This window comes from Bombus bifarius, unplaced genomic scaffold, assembly GCF_011952205.1.
Source record: "Bombus bifarius isolate JDL3187 unplaced genomic scaffold, Bbif_JDL3187 scf7180000008243, whole genome shotgun sequence".
Classification (NCBI taxonomy): Eukaryota; Metazoa; Arthropoda; class Insecta; order Hymenoptera; family Apidae; genus Bombus; species Bombus bifarius.
Genome location: NW_022884537.1, coordinates 621490 through 631327, shown reverse-complemented (window position 1 = coordinate 631327; position 9838 = coordinate 621490). Strand labels below are relative to the sequence as shown.

Here is a 9838-nt window from a genome sequence, read left to right as displayed (position 1 = left end):
GGATTGACGTTACAACAGCGTCACCGTGACGGAGAGACACTCTCTCGTCGTCCTGTTTTGCAACCAAGTTTTCAGGACAGAAAAAGCAACTAAAAACAAAATCACATAAAAGCTCCCCTCCCCAGCGGCTTAAAGCCAAAGATTATATTAAAACATAACATAGCCATACATAACATAGTATGGCTACGTCGTAGCGTCGCGTATCGGTATTTTTGCCTAACACATCTTATCAAAATTCATAGTTTATTGTGAATACCCAAATGTATTAAAATGTATCTTGGTTTAAACAAACGTTATTTAAAAAAAAAAAAAACACTCTCTCTCGTGTACGAGTTTATTGACGAATTAACTAATGCCTTATTATCTGTGATTACTCCACGTTTGATATAAATTCCAACTTAGACTTTGACGAAAAATTAAACCTACTATCCCGTTGACCGTGGGGTCGTTATCGTGTCTTAGATCAGTGTCTCTAGTGCCTAATCATCGCGATTCTTTGTCAACTCTGTAGTATCCGTATTTGTATCAATAGATGTCACTTCAACTGTGTAAGAAGATGGATAGTTCGAGTGAAGGTTCATTACATACCCTAAACCGACGGTATTATGACGACGATACGACATATATATATTTAACGAATACAAAAAAATTTTTTTAAAGTAAACAAAAAAATTATAACAGATTTCTAAGCCTATTTCATGGGCTGCAGTTTTCAATCGGCATGAAAAATTCATCTCGTAATTCTTGACTGAAACGAAAAACCAAAAAAGGATTAAATTATTATATATTTTTCTTCTCGATGAACTAAAAAAGTTCGTCAGAAAGTTTTTTTAAATAATTGTTATAGCACCTTAAAGTTTATTTTTTCTTTTTAAAAAACATATTTTTTCTTTAAATCTGCCAAAATTTTTAATTTCACACTATTTTCTGCCTTTTTTTTAGTTCATCGAGAAGAAAAAAAGACATTACCCTTTAGATTTAAGCATTAGATTCAACTAGAATCAAACATATGATAAACACATATTATTCAAGTTAAAGTACCACGCCAGAATAATTTACTTATAATTCTCAATGAGAATTGATTGTAAAATTCTTCCAAATAAAAAGAAAAGAAGAAATATCTTCGTTCTTAAATAATGGAGCAACTAGCGAAAAAAATGAAGAAAAGGCGAAGAAACGATGCAAAATATTCATGACGTGCACGTGATTCATCTACATGTTTCAGTTTTGTTGAATATTTCACAATCGAACATTTTCTTTCTTCTTCTATCGTACTCTTGTACCTTGTGACGTGACTGTTTCTCGTGGGAGATAAGAGCAAGACGAAATGCGGTCTCTAGCATTTCGCAAACAAAAAAGGACAAAACTGTTCGCTTTTCTTCTGTTTTCTTCATTTTAATTAATGTAGAGATTACAATCTCTTTAGTGGTGGAATATATAAACCGTCCATATTTTGGCAACAAAGGACAACCACTTTCATTCTGATTTGAAAATGTTATCAGTATCTTATCTTATAAGAAATTGTAAGTAATGACGTATTTAAGTATTATGGCAACATTGGTATTATAAACATAAAAAGAAGATTAAAAAGGAAACACCCAACAGATCTCACAAAGGACATAACAAACAAACACTCACCACACTAAAGAAATAAATCAATCAAATTCGAAGATGGTATCCCACTGGGGGTAGCCATCCACATGTTATATTACTATATCACTAAGCTATAATATTTTACCAAATCTCCTACTGGACAAATTGTAAAATGTAAATAAATAAAAAAAAAAGAAAAAAAACATTGGTATTACCTGAAAGAATATTCTCAAAAGCGGAAAACATTCTGAATAAGAAGTTTTCTTTTTTTTTTATTTAGTTGTTTACATTCACAATTTGTCCGATTTAGACATTTGGTAGAATTTTTTGGCTGTTTGATTATCATGTGGGTGGCTACCCCCAGCGGGGTACCGTCTTCGTGTTTCTTAGGTTATATCCTTTGTGAGATCTGTTGGGTGTTTCCTCTGAATAAAAAGTGAAACAGATTGAAGGAGACTGTTGCGAATTCTCAACTAAATTGTTTTTTCTTTTTTTTATTTAATTTGTATTTTATGACTTGTCCAGCTGGACATTCGGTAAATTTTTCTAGTTTAGTTGCTGTTGTAGATTTCCTTATTGTTCGGCTTTTGTTTAATGTCTAGGAAGAATAAGGATAACGGGTCTTTCGAGACTCTATGCCTTATATTACTTACGATTATAGCGCTACTAATTCGAGCCCTCTTTCATTTCCTTGCATGTCAAACCTCCGAACAAAACCTCGTTGTTGAAATGGACCCTTGACTTTCTTGGACACTTAGTTAAATTGTAAATAATGTCAGTTGCATCGAAGCTAATGTAAGAAAACACGATATTTTAGCCACACACGAGGACGTGTGATAGTCAGGATGGCCGTGTCGGAGATGAAAGGACACCGGAACCTTCGGATAGCCCCGCAACCTTGCAATCTAAAGTCTACTATAACTGTAACTAAACTATTGTAGTTATTCAATCCGATTGTAATTGTTCGAGATTAGTGGCTCGAGGCGACAGTCTGTCGCCCAACCACAGCCTGTGGTAAGCATCGTGGCGTAACACCTACTTTCATGTCGATTATTGATAAAGATTATTCGCCACTGATACAATTTATATGTGTTCCCCCTTGTCTACGGGAATGTTAAACGTCTCTCCTTTCATACTACAAAAAAATTTTTTTTTTTTTACGTGGAGGAAATCTTCATAGACACCTTACCACCCGTGGGGACGGGCAGAAGGTAGTGCCGGATTCTTACCGGCTAAAACCTCCACGAACGGGACAGTGTACCAGTGCGAGTTTTTATCGTCGGGCCCCTGTGTGCTTAACACCAAGCACGTTTAAAAACCAAGTACTCCCAGAAAGTACACGCAGAACACACGCAAGGGAGGGGCTGGCCGCTTGCCTGTTTGTATATTCTAAGAGAAATTTTGGTTTTTCCGTCCCTTTTTATTTATATGTTCCCATACCGAGGATTCGAACTCGCGACGCGTCACCTTCAATTCTCGACCTTAACGACCATAGCCAGCTGCCCCGCCGAGCTTCTAGCTCATTGGAAAGAATTTGATTCTTAATGTGGTAATGTACATCATAGGAAGTATTCTAATTAGCCTCTTGAAGGAGATGTACATTTTTCATAGCCCTCTCTAAATACAAAGGGTAAAGGTAAATAATTCCCTTAATTAAATCATTATTATTAAATCTATTATGAAGCTCTTAATAATATATTTTTGCTGCTATTATAATTCTTGTAGTAAGAGATGGCCGTTCTAAAATAATTGCTGCTTCTTCTAATGCACTTATTTTCAAGATGCCTAGCCTTGCGTTTACCACCGCACTGGCAGAAATTTTATAACATATGGGATTAGCATAAGTTATAAATAGGTCTAATTAATAATTTGTAACAGAAAATTTTAACCTCAAGATTTAGGTCAGATGCAAACGATCGAATTTGCAACAAATGACCGCAACGGCAATGGGTTGGAAGAGCAAGAAAATACATATGTATGTATCCCGTACTTTCGTTGCGCGAGGGATAGGAATTTCGTGATGAAACCCAGAGGCTGCCAAGTATCATTGACGCGTTGTTGGAGTACCGCTCCTATTGCGCAATCGGAAGCATCGACTACGAAGCTAACGGGCGCGCCTGGAATCGGATGCGCTAACATTGTTGCGTTAGCTAAGGCGCGCTTCGACTCGCGGAAGTTCTTTTCAGTTTGATCGGACCACTCAATAGTCGCATTGCACTTTGTTGTGCCTTTTAACAAGTCCTTGAGCGGTTGTAGAATTTGCGCTACCCCCGGTATGAAACGTCGATAAAAGTTGATCATACCGAAGTATCTTCGCAGTTCCTTAACAGTACCAGGTCGTGGTGCTTTGATTATCGCGTCAACGCGTTCAGCCAGAGGTTTTGTCCCCTCCGCGGTAACGGTATAGCCAAGAAATTGAATTTCGCGCACGCCGAATTCGCATTTTGCGAGGTTTATAACGATCCCGTATTCGTCGAGGCGATTGAACAAAATCCGCAAGTGTTCGCGGTGTTGTTCCTCGGTGTCGGACGCGATTAAAAAATCATCGATATACGCGTAGACGAAATCGAGGCCTCTCGTGATTTCGTCCACGAATCTTTGGCACGTTTGGGCGGCGTTTCGGAGCCCAATCATCATACTAGTCGCTTCGAAAAGGCCGAAAGGCGTAGTAATCGCAGTTTTCGGTACGTCCTCCGGCGCGATGGGAATTCGATGTTAAGCTCGCCCGAGATCGATTTTGGAAAAAATCCGACATATAGACGGGCCAGTCTTCGTAATTCTATAAATAGACTCATGGCTTCGAAACTCTGTTGTAGTGTAACGCTGCCAGAGTGTGGATCTGGATTAGTATACCCTTATATTAATACGTATACTTACAGTTACACTTATACTCAAATATATTTCTGTTACGCATTTATCATACGTGCCTCGAACAGATAACTTCAACAAAGATTTTTTTTTCTTTTTTTTTTCTTCCAAGATACATTTTTTTTTATTTTTATTTAAAATTTCACATTTACAATTTGACCAATTTGGACATTTGGTAGAATTTTTTATCTGTTTGATTATCATGTGGGTGGCTACCCCCAATGGGGTACCGTCTTCGTGTTTGTTAAGATATATCCTTTGTGAGATCTGCTGGGTGTTTCCTTTTTAGTCTTCTTTTTATGGTTGTGTTGATCGTTTCCGCTGTCAGCCGGTTCGGGTCAGTCGCCTAAATCCCAAGAAAGCAGCAGGGCACGACCTAATAGACGATAAAGCAATCAAGGAACTTCCCATAAAAGGGATCGCACTCATCACATGGATTTTTAATGCTATCCTTCGCCTTGAACACTATCCTAGGGCCTGGAAAATCTCATTGATTACCCTCATCCCTAAACCCGGTAAACCGATATACGAAACCAGCTCCTATCGCCCAATCAGTCTTTTACCTACCCTGTCCAAACTATTCGAGAAGATGCTCACGAACCGACTCCTTCCAATCCTAGAGAACTTGAAAACACTCCCAGATCAGCAATTCGGCTTCCGAAAACATCATTCTACAGTAGAGCAAATCCACCGCTTAACTCATACGATCAGCCAAACACTCGAAAAGAAAAAATATTGCTCAGCGGTTTTCCTAGACATCCAACAGGCATTCGACAAAGTATGGCATGAAGGGCTACTATACAAGATTAAAAAGATCCTACCTCACCCCTACTACTCCATCCTAAAATCTTACCTAACCAATAGACAATTCATGGTTAAATGCCTAGACGCCACTTCCGCAACATTCCCAATAGAAGCCGGCATACCCCAAGGTAGTGTCCTCGGACCCCTACTGTACTCCATCTACACTGCCGACCTACCTATATCAAACGATATAACAATAGCGACATTTGCAGACGACACAGCGCTATTAGCTACCCACGCAGACCCGGTAGTAGCCTCATCCACTCTCCAGCGAAGTCTCGACTCCATGGAAAAGTGGTTTCACAAATGGGGCTTCAAAGTCAACGAAAAGAAATCCTCACATGTAACCTTCACGCTCCGAAAACAAACCTGCCCCCAGGTCACCATCAACGATGCAACAGTTCCTAGCAGGGACACAGTCCGATACCTGGGCATGACCCTGGACAGGAGACTAACGTGGAAGACACACATCTCAGATAAAACGAAGCAACTAAAGGACAAACTAAAAAAACTCTATTGGCTCACGGGCCGACGCTCCAAACTAAACATAGAGAATAAAATTACCCTCTACAAGACCGTAATAAAACCTGTCTGGACCTACGGAATCCAACTATGGGGAACAGCAAGTAACTCCAACATTGAAATACTCCAACGCTTTCAATCGAAAACGCTAAGATCCCTAATTGACGCACCTTGGTATGTAACCAATGAAACAATACACCGCGACCTCAAGATACCCACCGTCAAAGAGGAAATAGCAAAATATAGCGACAGATATAGCAAAAGAATCAACAAACACCGAAACCCCCTAATCACTGGACTACTCGATACGACGGACCAGATTCGCAGGCTGAAGAAGCACTACCCGCTAGACCTAAACGTTAGATTCTTTTAATTATCCAAATTAAGCATTTGCACTTACTTATAATACTTATAAATTATACCTATCTATAATAAGTATTAACTTATTGTAAATAAACAGCCATGTCACTGCGCCACGCCAGAAAAATTACTGAAAATTCTCAACGCGAGAATTGATTGTAATTTCAACAAATAAATAAAAAAAAAAAAAAAAAAAAAAAAAGTTTAGTTGCTAAATAACATGTGGATGATTACTCCCAGCGTGATGCCATCTTCGAGTCTCAACCAAGTGGCGATCAGTCAGGTTGCAACTGATCGATTGATATCACGAACTTTGAACGAGATTAACGCTCAAGGTGGAAGTAAATTAAAGATGCCGAGTATGTTTAGGTTATTTACTTTCACTCTTTGGTATACACGAAGAGAATCACTAGCACTTTATGATACAGAATAATGTTATGTTTATTTAATACGGTTTAGTGTAACACGAAGAGTATAACGTTCTGATCAAGATTGTTGTAAGATTCTCTGTTAAGGAAAATATTAGGTTGGTATGATCACTAGTTCCTACATGCAAAGTTGGTACGACTTCTAACGACGCTCTTTTGTTTTGGCGTCCGCCATGTGTTAATTATCTGAGTGTATCCGGTGAATACAGAATATATTAATTGAATCTGTGTGAATCAATTAAATATCCAACTCCAAAACCTATTATTTCAAATCTTGTAGTTGTCTATTCTCATGGGCGCATATTCTCTGGTATTGCTGACTGATACCAGATATTTACTTTAAACCTGACCCATCGGGCACTTAGGGTGTTTATGAGCCACGTCGTAAGGTTTACAACTTGGTAGGTAGGAAAGTCGGAGTTTCCCAAGAAAGGCAGAGGTGTTATCCGAGTCATAAACGGATAGGAGACAATTGTAAATGAAAGGCATTTTTGCAAATATTTTTTCTGAATGAATTCTTCACTACCAATAGAATCAAATTGAACTCTACTTACATAAATAACATGTTTCAGCGATTTTAGAAATTTGGTAAGTGGATAAAACAATCTTGAATGGATAGAATCGTTTCAACAGCCAAAAAGAAAGGTTAGGAGAATTGTATAAACATGAAGTTGGAGTTAATTGTAAATTTAGTATAGTTTAAGTTATTCTGCTGTAGATTTCTTTGGGCCTTTTTTATTTTCTGTACTTTTGTAATCTTTTTTATTTAATTTAATCTTGTTTGTAATCTTTTTTTAAATCTTTTTTATTCACTTCCAGTATTATTCAATAACCAACTGAAATACAACAGCACACCTTACAGAATTCATATTTAGTAATTCAAATTTTGAAGAAATGTGTAGAAGAAAATGTTTAATACGTTTGTTGCAATACAACGATATTAATCTTATACAGATGAGGTGATGAACGGATTCTTCCCTTCGTTGCCCAGCGATATCCCCACTAGCGTGCGTTCGTGAGATGTACCGCGGCGGCTGGTGCGTGCATGCTCTTCCGAGAATTCGGGGGAAGAAGCGTAAGGATATGGATGGCACATAGGGCACGTCGGTGTCGCGCTTTGACGGCGTAGCGCTTTGTATCGCGAAGCCGCTGGAAGGTTCCGTGGCACGTGCCGCCACACAGCATTTACACAGGTCACACTCATTACTGCATAGAGAGTGGGGTTCAAAATCTTTTCAGGCGCCATGGGTCAGTAAGTCAGTCAGTCTGAGAATAACTAGCCAACTGTCAACATTCCATAACACTCACTTATATTTTTGGTTCTGTAATTTTTTGTTTAATAAATATCACATAATATTATTTTAACATAAACATTGTGTCTTCCACAGATTATTAATCTTAATTTCAAGATTAAATTCTAACAACGTTAAAGATGAAAATTACCAACGATAGAAAAAGGACCCTAATGTTTGTAAGATATTATTTCATTGTAATTCTAGCAGTTGAACATAATTTTAAATAAAAAAATAATTATTTAATGCAATGAAATCACTAAACTGTAATTGAAGTGTAAGTCTAATTGACAAACCTTTGTATTTTGACGAATTAGAATCTATCAGCTATACAAAAAAAAAACAAATTTTACAAAGTGCTTCTCTGGGCACTAAAGGCATCCGTTATCGACTTATCGCTCGTAATATACAAAAAGGAAGTACTGTCTGCTTAGGAATGGAAAAATCTGTTTAATGCTCTTTACGTGCAATTTCATGCACGTTTACACCAACAGTTTTAAAAATGAAAATCTTGGAACAGGAGCCGCTGCCCTTACTAAAAACAAATTAATTAAATATGGATTCAGAAACGAGGATATACGCAAAGATTTAAAAGTTCCAACAGTCAAAGAAGAAATCGGCAGGTACGCGGAAAAGAACAAGGAAAGGACGGCAGCACATCCAAATGAGCTGGCTGCTAAAGCGAGCAAAACTCTCATAAAAAAAGAGCTAAAGAGAAAACACATCACTGACCTCACTAAAGAAATAAAATAGACAAACTAGAATATGGTATCCCGCCATCCACTTTTTATTATCTAGTAATAAAGTTAGAAAAATTTACCAAATGTCCAACTGGACAAATTGTAAAGTACAAATTAAATAATGAAAAAAAAAGAAAAAGACCTGAATGATTTCAATAGTATTTGTACGATTGAAACATGTACATTGATCATTTTTTCAGATTTCCACTATTTTTCAAATCTAAGATGCGAAGCATGGCAATGTACATAGTAATTCACGAATTATATGACAAATTAGTCAAATGTGGGAAGATAGTAACAATAGCATGGGTTTCTTCACATCTATGAATTCATATTCAGGGATTCATATCTATGAATCTTGGCGGTTAATCGAACTTTGACAACTTATAAAATGACGGTATGAGCAGTTTAATTGACAAAATGGTAACCAACAGTTAATACTTATAAAATTTTCACTAACTTGATTTCGATTTGACAGACGAACTGGCAGAATGATGGTGTGAACACTTCGATTTGACAAATTTTTTTTTTTTATTTGAATTTTACAATTTGTCCAGTAGGACATTTGGTAAAATATTATAGCGGTGTGCTAATATAACATGTGGGTGGCTACCCCCAGCGGGGTACCATCATCGTGTTTGTTAGGTTATGTCCTTTGTGAGCTCTGTTGGGTGTTTCCTTTTTAGTCTTCTTTTTATGCTTGATGTGTCGACCGTTTCCGCTGCCAGCCGGTTTGGGTGCGTTGCTATTCTTTCTCCGTGCCTTCTTGCACTTTTGTTAATCTCCTCCTTGACAGTTGGTATTCCCAGGTCTTTCCGTGTGTCCTCGTTCCTAACGTACTATGGCGCGTTTACTATTGTTCTGAGTATTTTCGATTGCGTTGCCTCTATTTTGGTTATATGGCTCATTGCTGCTGTTCCCCATAGTGCTATTCCGTACGTCCAGATTGGTTTTATGACCATTTTATATATTTTTAGTTTGTTCTCTATGCTTAGTTTGGATTTTCGACTTGTTAGCCAGTACATTTGTCTCCTTGCCATCTGTATTTTGTCTATTGTTGCTTTAATATGCTGTTTCCATGTGAGTCGTGAGTCTAAGTGGAGTCCTAGATATTTGACTTGCCTTGTTTGTATTATGCGTGTGCCGTTTAGTACAATGTTTGGTGGTTTCTGTTTTCGCAGCGTGAATGTAATATGTTTGCATTTTTCGGGGTTTGCTTTGATTTGTTTTG

General features: G+C 37.7%; 1 pseudogene; it reads right to left on the bottom strand.

Annotated features, from left to right (window-relative positions):
• Positions 1-2651: 2651 nt before the first annotated feature.
• On the bottom strand, positions 2652-2734 carry LOC117211781 (annotated as a pseudogene).
• Between the last annotated feature and the right edge of the window lie 7104 nt (positions 2735-9838).